This window comes from Chionomys nivalis, chromosome X, assembly GCF_950005125.1.
Source record: "Chionomys nivalis chromosome X, mChiNiv1.1, whole genome shotgun sequence".
NCBI lineage: Eukaryota > Metazoa > Chordata > Mammalia > Rodentia > Cricetidae > Chionomys > Chionomys nivalis.
This window is the reverse complement of record NC_080112.1, coordinates 45392665-45403280: the sequence shown is the minus strand read 5'-3', so window position 1 is coordinate 45403280 and position 10616 is coordinate 45392665.

Sequence of the window (10616 nt, the reverse complement as noted above, 5' to 3'; positions counted from 1 at the left end):
GATGTGGAAACAACCAAGTCTTCAACAGTCTGAATCTGGATCCACTCTCCCTCAGCACTCTGCTATAGACAATGTATTAACCAAGCTGGCTATCAATTCCAAATCCATCTTGTTGGTGTGACATTTCAAGTAGGACATCTGTGCTTTCACTCAGACTCCATCTTTTACCTTTCTGTAAAACAACCCAGCTGAGATCCCTGGGGCATAATTTTCCATCTGATCATTTTCACTTGGACACAAGGATTTTTTTTTCTTTTTTGGTTTTTCAAGACAGGGTTTCTCTGTGGCTTTGGAGCCTGTCCTGGAACTAGCTCTGTAGACCAGGCTGGTCTCAAACTCACAGAGATCCGCTTGCCTCTGCCTCCCGAGTGCTGGGATTAAAGGCATGCGCCACCATCACCCGACTTGGACACAAGGATTTAAACTGATAAGACATCCTGATAACATGGTTCACAGGATCACGTAAAAGTGTAATTTTGCTGCACAGAAAGTAATTGCTCATGCAAAATTTGTCAACATACTTTGCATATGTTAATGAAGTGAATTTGGTTATTCAAAGGTAGAAATTGGAACAAGTGATAAGGACAAAAACATCCACAAAGGCTGCCATGATTTCTGTTTTATGTAGTGTGTGTGTGTGTGTGTGTGTGTGTGTGTAGAGGTGTTACTGATAGAAATAAGTGTCCAATACATACTATGCAATGAATATACCACCTAACTGTATTCCCCAATTTCATTTTTAATACATCTTCAATGTTATAGCCATTATGATTTTAATTGTGCAAGACTCTATTGCTTTCTTTAGCAAAAATCTTATAAATTGTAACAAATATGCACATAAGAATGTCACTGCCTACCAAAGCCAATTGGATAGATAACTGGTCTCCCTGAAGTTACAGTTTTGTGTTCATCTTTCACACTTGAACTTATCTCTTTGCATGTATAAATAAGTCAATTATATTTCATTAATACAAATTACTTCACTGACTCATCTGTGAGAGGTTTGGAGTTTAGTTCTCAGCACCAACATAGTGGCTTCAAAACAAGTTGTAACTGCAGTAACAGTGTCAGACACTCTGTTCTGGACTCTTCAGGTACCAGGCACACATATGGTATGTACATGTGCATGCAAGCAAAACACCCCAAAACATAAAATAATAATTTTAAAAGGTTTTATTTTGTATTATAGATGTATGTGTAGGGGGTGGGTGAGCATGTGGGTGCCATGCCCTTGGAGGCCAGAAGAGGGCATCATATCCCATGGAGGTAGTTATGAGTAGCTCAAGGAAAGTGCTGGGAAACAAACTCTGGTCATCTGAAAGAATAGCAAGTGCTCTTATCCACTTAATGGTCACCAATCTTTTTTCTTTTATTATTATATACAGAATGTGCAGGAGTAATATATAGAAAAGGTTTTTCAATGCAACTTTTAGACAAGAAAAACAAAATGGCACTTTATGACTCTAACAGTGATTCATTCTGTGTCTTCCATTTTCCTTCATGTTCCTGGTTGATTCCACACTTCTCTGACACCATCTACAGCTCTGCTGAAGTGAAGGAGTGGATCTTCAGACTGGAAAGCCTCCTTTCAGTTTTTTGGTCTGGGGTTTTGGGATAGGCCTAGCTACCAGTAGATACTGGTGCCTTTGGGAATTCAACAACAAGGCTCTACACCTGATGTACATTGGACTGTGGGAAGCTTCTTATTATCAAGAAGTCACCAAATCAAGTTCAATAACCAGACTGCCAGTGCACAGTACTATGAACTCTAGCTGGACCAATTCAGTAGAAATTGAGTATGCATGGGGCCTGATATTATTTTCTAATTTTATGCATCCCATAGTCCTTATTTTTAGCTCAGTGGCCATTATGGTCTGCTGTTATCAGAGCCCCATACCCTGATTTCATGTTCCTGTGCTACAACACATCTGTCTTATTTCTGATCTGCAACGTCATTTGCACAGTTCTGGCTGAGAGTTGGAACCACCTGGTGGACATGTATGGTGAAAGCACCCTTGACTTCCCACTAACATTTCCAGTTGGGAAAGATGATCTGATAAGAAAGCAGAGAACCCATGTGTTCCCACTGGGGATGCTGACAGCTGTGCTTTCAGTTATCAGCATCATTACATTGTTGTATGAGATGTGGTTAATTAAACCAAAGGCCAGAGTTAAGCCAACAGTTGCCTCGATAGATCCCCATCTGAAGACCTGAGCTAAGGGCTCCTGTGTCAGCAACATCTGCCAGGAGACTCCTTCGAGATACTTTCTGTATGCACATAAACCTGCTCTGATCATCTACGCATTTAAAATAAAATGTTCACTGAATTTCCCCAGGTGTATCTACTGCTTATGGCCTGCTCTACTCTACAAATGCACTACCATCTCTGAAGGTCTCATTTCTGGAAATATAGGCCAGGATTGTACATAGAGATACTTAAAGCAAAGGCAGGATACAAACAAATGCAGGGAAGAGTTCATGTTGCATAGATGCACATGACCAACTCCAGGCTTAAAGGAGGTTCATAAATAAGCTCATGTCTACAAACAGGAAAGCAACTATATCTCCACTGTGGAGTCCTTAGCTTTAATACTGCTTTGGAGGTTGGAGCAAAACTTCTGAACTTTGGCACCACTACTGACTGTGTTGGGATTGGGGAGATAAAAGAGTGCAATGGAGCTAAACGAGGAGCATCCAGGGGCACTGCCCACTAGGGGGCACTAGCACACTTCTGTTTACCTTTCCTGAAGCACCCAACCACCACATACATAACCTCTCACAAATAGTGTATCTCCCTTTTTAAGAACAATTGAGCTAGACCCACACTTTAACCATATGGATGGAAGCTGTGCTATGGTAAGAGGATTATGACAGAAATTGGTAGGCAAATGGAACCACACAATGTCCTCTTGTTCCACATTCTAAATAGGTATGCGTTGGCAAATACATAAATGAGTAAATAAATAAAAAAAAATAAAGTCCTCATAATATAAACTAGAGAGATGGGTGGGAAGTTTGCAAACGTTACTCAAAATACTTTATTTTCCAGCAGTTCCACCTCAGTCATTGTTCTCAGACATCAGCTAGAAGGCAATACAGCCTCCAGCTGAAGCAACCATTTCAACTTTTACATGAAATAGCTAAAATTAGAGTCAAAATTTTTCAGTGAAAAATTTTCAGAAGTTTTTGCTCCAGTAAGGCATAGAGCAGAGGTTCTCAGCCTTACTAATGTGCTGACCCTTTAATAGAGTTCCTCATGTTGTGGTAGCCCCCAAGCATAAAATTATTTCATTGCTACTTCTTAACTGTAATTTGCTACTGCCATGAATCATAATGTAATCATACCTGATATGCAGCCCCTGTGAAAGGGCACTCAACCCCCACAAATGGCACAACCCACAGGTTGAGAACCACTAGCATAGAGGAAGAAGATGGGAAAGAGTGTTAAAGAGCCTAAGGAGAAATATGAGATAGAATTCATCCCAGTACTTCAAGGAGACCACAGTATCAGAAATAAGGAATGGCAGAGGAGTGCCATTCTTCCAAGTTGTTGGAATGCACACCACCATTGCAAGACTTTTAATGTGAAATTCCCAAATGAAGCATTGCTAAGATGTTAGACTCAGTAAGCTTTAGCAAGACACAATGATGGTAGAGGTCAAGGAATGGAGATGTTAATTGTTCTCATTACAAAGAGGAAGACATTAAGTAATATCATGACCCCAAATCTTTTTGCAGAATCCTGACATGGACTTATGATTTTTAATAGAAGAAAAATTGGGGGCGATGCCAAGAATTATCCATAGGTATAGGGATCTGATCAAGGTATAGAACATTCCCTATTTTGTAGTGAGTGAGGTCCATTTGAACGAAGAAAATGGAGGTGGGAAACAGAGGAGGGGGTGGGGTTTGGGGGTAGAGGAGGAAAGAGAAACTGCATTCAAGATGCAAGATATGAGAGAATAACAAAAAAGAAGCAAAAATTTCTTGGTTGAGAATATTCTCAGATGAGATGAGTGACCTGAAAGTCATAGGAAGAGCTCCAGGGATGCAGTGTTTGTAATCTGTGACTCATGTTGAGGTGGGCTCTTTGTTTAATACCCATATTTCTGCAAGTAATTACATCAGTTAGGCTTCCTGGATGTTCTGTGTCAGGAATTATTCAATTTGACATTTTCACTTTTTGATATTTATCATTTTCTTTGACAGATATGCCTACTTCTACTACCATATCTTCAATGCCTAAGATTCTCTCTTCCATCTCCTGTATTTTGTTGGTGATGCTTGAATTTGTAGTTCCTGTTTGCTCACCTAGCTTTCTCTTTTTCAAAATTCCAGTTTGTGCTTTCTTTATTTCTTATATCTCTGTATTCAAGTCTTGAATAGTTTTATCCATTTCCTTTGACTGTTTTTTTCGCTTAGCTTTCTTGAAAAGATTTATACATTTTCCACAATATTTGTTTGCCTTTTCTCAATTTCTATAAGTGATTTAATTATTTCCTCTTTAGGGATATCTAACATCTTCAATAGGTTAGATTTAAGGGTTTTTTTGGTGTGTGTGTGCGTGCTTCAGCTATGTAGGGATTTTCAGGAATGTACAAAGACAAACTCCTATTCTATAGATCCTTCTTTCTTCAATCCATTTGATTGTGATGGTAGCAGTTCAGAAGCTTTTCAGTTCTTTGAAACTCTTCAGTCCTATTTGTCAACTATTTCTCATAAAGAGTTTGTGCTGGTAGCACAGCCCAGAAAGCTGCACTTTAAAACAGCACAGCTTTTTTTTAAACTACAGCCGAATGAGGAAAATCTTTCTTAAAGGATTTGCAGCACACCACCAGCAAACAGCAAGCTGTGTTAAACTCTATATTTTTGTGTCTAGAATTTCTTTTCAAACTCTCTCAGGTTTTAAGTGGATTTAGCTGGCCACATGGGCACCAATTGAACAGGAAGGCCACTTGTTTGTCCCAGCTTCCCAGAACCAAAACAACCACACAGAAATTGTATTAAATCACTGTTTAGCTCATTAGCTGTAGCTTCTTATTGGCTGTTACATTAATTTAACCAATTTCTATTAATCTGTGTATCACCATGTAGCAGTGTCTTACTCATGAAAATTCCCAGCCTGTGTCTCCAGAAGATTCATGGCATCTCTCTGACTATGCTTTCTTCTTCCCAGAATTTAGTTCCATCTTTCCCGCCTACCTAAGTTCTGCCCTATCAACAGGCCAAGGCAGTTTATTAACCAATGAAAGCAACAAATAGACAGAAGGACCTCACACACCAAAGCTACAAAGAGAAATCACTTCACAAAAATAGTACAAATTAAAAAAAAAGCTGATGTCATATGTATTCTAGCAATAAATATTTTATGGAATGAAAAGACCAAATAAGCCAAGTGCAAAAATGTAGAAAGGTTATCATCTATGCCTTGTGTTGAGGTGCAATCCTTTAATCCCAATAACTGGGAGGCAGACACGTGGATGAATTGGAGTTCAGCATGGTGTACATAGAAAGTTCAAAGCTAGCCAGCGTATATAGATAGAACAGTCTGAAAAAAAATGATGTTTATATATGTATACTGTATTATTACACCAATAAAGACTATATTGAAATTGAAAGTTATGATTTATGTTTCTTAGAGCAAGGACTTTTCCTGCCCAGTTTCAGCTTGACTTATTATATATAAAAATTAAGGGTTGTCTTGTCCTCAGCTACAGGGTCTTGTCATCCAGTTCTGGGGGAAACTAAGAAGCAAAGCAGGACCCTGTAGTACTTGTTTTGCCTTAGGGACTTACCTATCCAAACCATATGGAATAGCCTATGTTTTGCATTGCATCATTTTTGTTTTATAAGTATGCCTTAGTAGTTAAGCCATTATCTATCATCAAACAAATGTCCTAAAAGGTATTTTCTTTAAACTATGACCCATTTATATTAATATTAATTATGTTTTGGGTTTATAATAAAATTACATAGTTTCCATTTTCCTTTCTTACTGTCAAACCAACCCATAAATCCATTTTTTTCTTTTTAAAAGCTACAGTGCCAGTTTTCATTGTTACATGTACACACTCACACAAAAACACACACATATTTATGTATATACATATATATATGCATTCATATATTATGCATACACACATATACATCCTGTTCAGTCTGAATACTGTTACACACATATATATATATATATATTCTCGGGGTTTGTCATTTGTTATAGGATAACCATCTGATCTTCTCTTTCCTAGAGAAGCCAAACAATCCTAAACAATAAAAGTACTTCCAGAGGCATTACCATCCCTGATTCAAACTCTATTACAGAGCTAGAGTAATGAAAATAGCTTGGTATTGGCACAAAAACAGAGATGTTGGCCAATGGAATCAAATAGAAGACATGGATATTAATCCACAAACTTATGAACACCTGATTTTCAACAAAGGAGCTAAAATTATACAATGGAAGAAAGCATCTTTAACAAATGGTGCTAGCATAACTGGATGTCAACCTGTAGAAGATTGAAAATATATCCATATCTATCACTAAAGACCTCAATAATAATCTGACCACACTGAACCTGATAGAAGAGAAAATAGAAAGTAGTCTGCAACACATGGGCACAGGAGACCACTTCCTACATAGAACCCCAGTAGCACAGACAATTAGAGCAACAATGAATAAATGGGACCTCCTGAAACTGAGAAGATTCTGTAATGCAAAGGACACTGTCATTAAGACAAAAAGGCAGCCTACTAAATGGGAGAAGATCTTTACCAATCCCACATCAGACAAAGGTCTGATCTCCAAAATATATAAAGAAATCAAGAAGCTAGACATTAAAACTCTAATTAACCCAATTAAAAAATGGAGTACTGAATTGAACTGAGAATTCTCAACAGAAGAAGTTCAAATGGCCAAAAGACACTTAAGGTCATGCTCAACTTCCTTAGCGATCAGGGAAATGCAAATCAAAACAACTTTGAGATACCATCTTACACTTGTCAGAACGGCTAAAATCAAAAACACCAATGATAGCCTATGCTGGACAGGATGCAGAGTAAGGGGAACACTCATCCATTTTTGGTGGGAATGCAAACTTGTACAACCACTTTGGAAATGAGTGTGGTGGTTTCTCAGGAAACTGGGAGTCAACTTACCTCAGGTCCCAGCAATTCCACTCTTGGGAATATACCCAAGAGATGCCCAATCATACTACAAAAGCATTTGTTCAACTATGTTCATATTAGCACTATTTGTAATAACCAGAACCTGGAAACAACCTAGGTGCCCCTCAATAGAATAATAGATAAAGAAGGTGTGGCTCATATATACTTTAGAGTTTTACTCAGTGGTAAAAAAACATGACATCTTAAATTTTGCATGCACATGGATGGAAATAGAAAACACTTCACTGAGTAAGATAACCCAGACCCAAAAAGATGAACATGGTATGTACTCATTCATTAGTGGATTCTAACCATAAACAAAGAAATTTCAGCCTATAGTTTGTGATCCTAGAGAAGTTAAATCAGAAGGTGAACCCAAAGAAAAACATATAGTTATCCTCCTGGATATTGGAAGTAGAAAAGATTGCCAGGCAAAAGTTCGGAGCATGGGGGTGGGGTACAGGTAAGGGGAGATGGGAGGCAGAAGGGAAAAGGGGAGGATTGGGGAGAGGTTGGGGGGATGGGATGTTTGAGATGGAGGAAGTGTTGATATGGGAGAAGGGAAGTAGGTATCTTAATTAAGGGAGCCATTTTAGGGTTGGCAAGAGACTTGACTCTAGAGGGGTTCCCAAATGTTCAAGGAGATGTTCCCAGCTTGTTCCTTGGGCAGAAGAGGAGAGGGTACCTGAACTGGCCTTTTCCCATAGCCACATTGATGAATATCTTGCATATCACCATAGAACCTTCATCTGGTGATAGATGGAAATAGAGACAGAGACCCACATTTGTGACTGAGATCCCAAGGTCCAAATGAAGAGTAGAAGGAAGGAAAACATGAGCAAGGAAGTCAGGACCATGAGGGGTGCATCCCACCCACTGAGACAGTGGGACTGACCTAATGGGAGCTCACCAAGTCCAGCTGGACTGAGACTGAATGAGCATCTGATCAAACCAATCTCTCTGAATGTGGCTGACAATGAGGGCTTACTGAGAAGCCAAGGACAATGATTCTACATCATGGACTGGCTTTGTGGGAGCCTAGTCTGTTTGGATGCTCACATTCCTAGACCTGGATGGAGGGGGAGGACCTTGGACTTCCCACAGGGCAGGGAACCCTGACTGCTCTAAGGACTGGAGAGGGACGGGGAAGGGGAGTGGCAGGAGTGGGAGGTAAATGGGAGGAGGGGAGGAGGTGGAAATTTTTAATAAATAAAGACTATCCTGTTCTCAGTATTCCTCAATTGCCTGTAGTTACTTGAGTAAAACTGAGGCCTTGTGGTTATTTTTCTCCCATATTATCATGTCCATCACTGCCATATCTGGTAACAATCCTGGCACTTGCCCTGTAGACTAGGTTGTCCTTGAACTCACAGAGATCCACCTTCCTCTGCATCCTGAGTGCCAGGATTAAACGCATACACCACCACTGCCTGGCCTGATCTGAATTTTAGGCAGACATATTGATGAGAATTTTGGGGAATGGCTTCTAACATTACTAGGAGACTCAATCTTATAGCTAATTCTCTGTTTTTCTGCCTCTTAAAGTCTTTGCACTCTCTCTTCTTAATGATCCCTGAGCTGTAGGTATGGAAGCTGTATTACAGATGTACCCATTGGAACTGTGTTCCACATAGCTATTTCAGTTGGTGGTTTTCTGTAATGTTCTCTATCTGTTGCAAAGAGAAATTCCCTTTATAATAGATGAGGTCTAAATATTTTTTAAATCTAAAGATTAGGACCTATAGGTCTCAGATGACAGATGACAGAGAACATATGATGTGTTCTTTCTGGATCTGGGGTTACCTCATTTGGTTTGGTATTTTCTAGTTCCATACCTTTATGTGTACTTTTCTTAATTTTATTTTTCTTTACATCTGAATAGTCTTCCATAGTGTAGGTACACCATATTTTCACTATTCATTAATTAGTTGGAGAACATTGAAATTGTTTTCATTTCCTCAATATTGTGAGTAGAAGAGCAATGAACAAGGCCAAGTAAGTATCTGTAGAGTAGGATGATGAATACTTTGGGGATATGCCAAGGAGTAGAAGAGCTGTGTCATATAGCTGATATAATTCTAGGTTTTGGAGAATTTTTACACTGATTTCCATAGTGGGTGTAACTGTTTGAAAATCCCATCAAAAATTAGTCTAATCCACATTCCCTCCAGTGTTTGTTTTCTATTGTTGTATTGAACATGAAAGTCTGAAAGGGTTGATATGAAATCTCAAAATTGTTTGGATTTGTGCTTTCCTAACTGGTAATGACAAAGAATGCCTAAAAAAATTTTGAGATACATTTGCTATTTATCTCTCTATCCTTTAATGTATCTTATATAGTTCCAAGGCCCATTTTATGAATGTGTCATGTGTCTTTTTGATGCATCATTTTTGACTTCCTTATAAATTATGGATATTAATCCTATGACAGATGGATAGTTGGCAAACATTACCTCTATTCACTCAACTGATTGCTTCTTTAGCTCCACATAATATTTTAGTTTAATAAAGCTAAACTTGTCAATTTTTTGTCTTAATTTACAGCTGGCATGTTAATCTACAATGGGCCTCTACTAGACCATGTCTCCCTGCTGGGAGATATGGATGAGGAGATAGATGATGAGATTGCCCTAATTAATTTGAAATGTGGTCATTGCATTAGGTAGAGCCCTTTCTTTCACTTAGGTATGGAATCATGAAGCCACTATGGTCCAAGGCATAGTTCCAAAGCAATGGTCACAGATAGGTCAGGATAAACTCATTGGATCACATAACAGAACCAAATGACCTCACTCAATTTAATAGTTTCATTAAGTTGAGGGGTTTGTGAAGCATAGGATCTATCTATCTATCTATCTATCTATCTATCTATCTATCTATATCTATAGATATACTATCTATACCTATAGATATATATATAGATATATATGTGTATGTATATATATATATATGTTCTAAAATAAGAGTAAACAGAATTACTTATATATGTATGGAATTTCCAAAGAATAAACGTTTTAGGAAAATACGTAATAGTATATATTTGACAAACCATCTCTTTAGAAAAAGAAGAAGAAAATAATTGTTAAGTGTTGAATGAATTGTGAAACTTGAGATAATCTGTGCCTTTAGTTTTATGGACATGGGCTCCTAACTGCCACATAGTACTTCTTAGATGCAACACCTCCACCACATTCCAAAAGCCAGTCTTAACTTTTGTGACATTTCAAAGATATGTGTCTTTCCCCAAATCTATAATTCTAGAACCATAGTAGAAGAGAAATCAATTTTTAGACTTCTTTCTTGTGCTTTGTTTCCTGGACCAGACTGGTTTAGACAAGTTCAGACTGGTTTAGACCGGTTTAGACTGGTCTTGACCAACCCAAACCGGTTCAGAACATACCAGGCCGGTCCCAACTGGTTCTGACCAGTGTAGTCCAGTTCAGACAGTCCA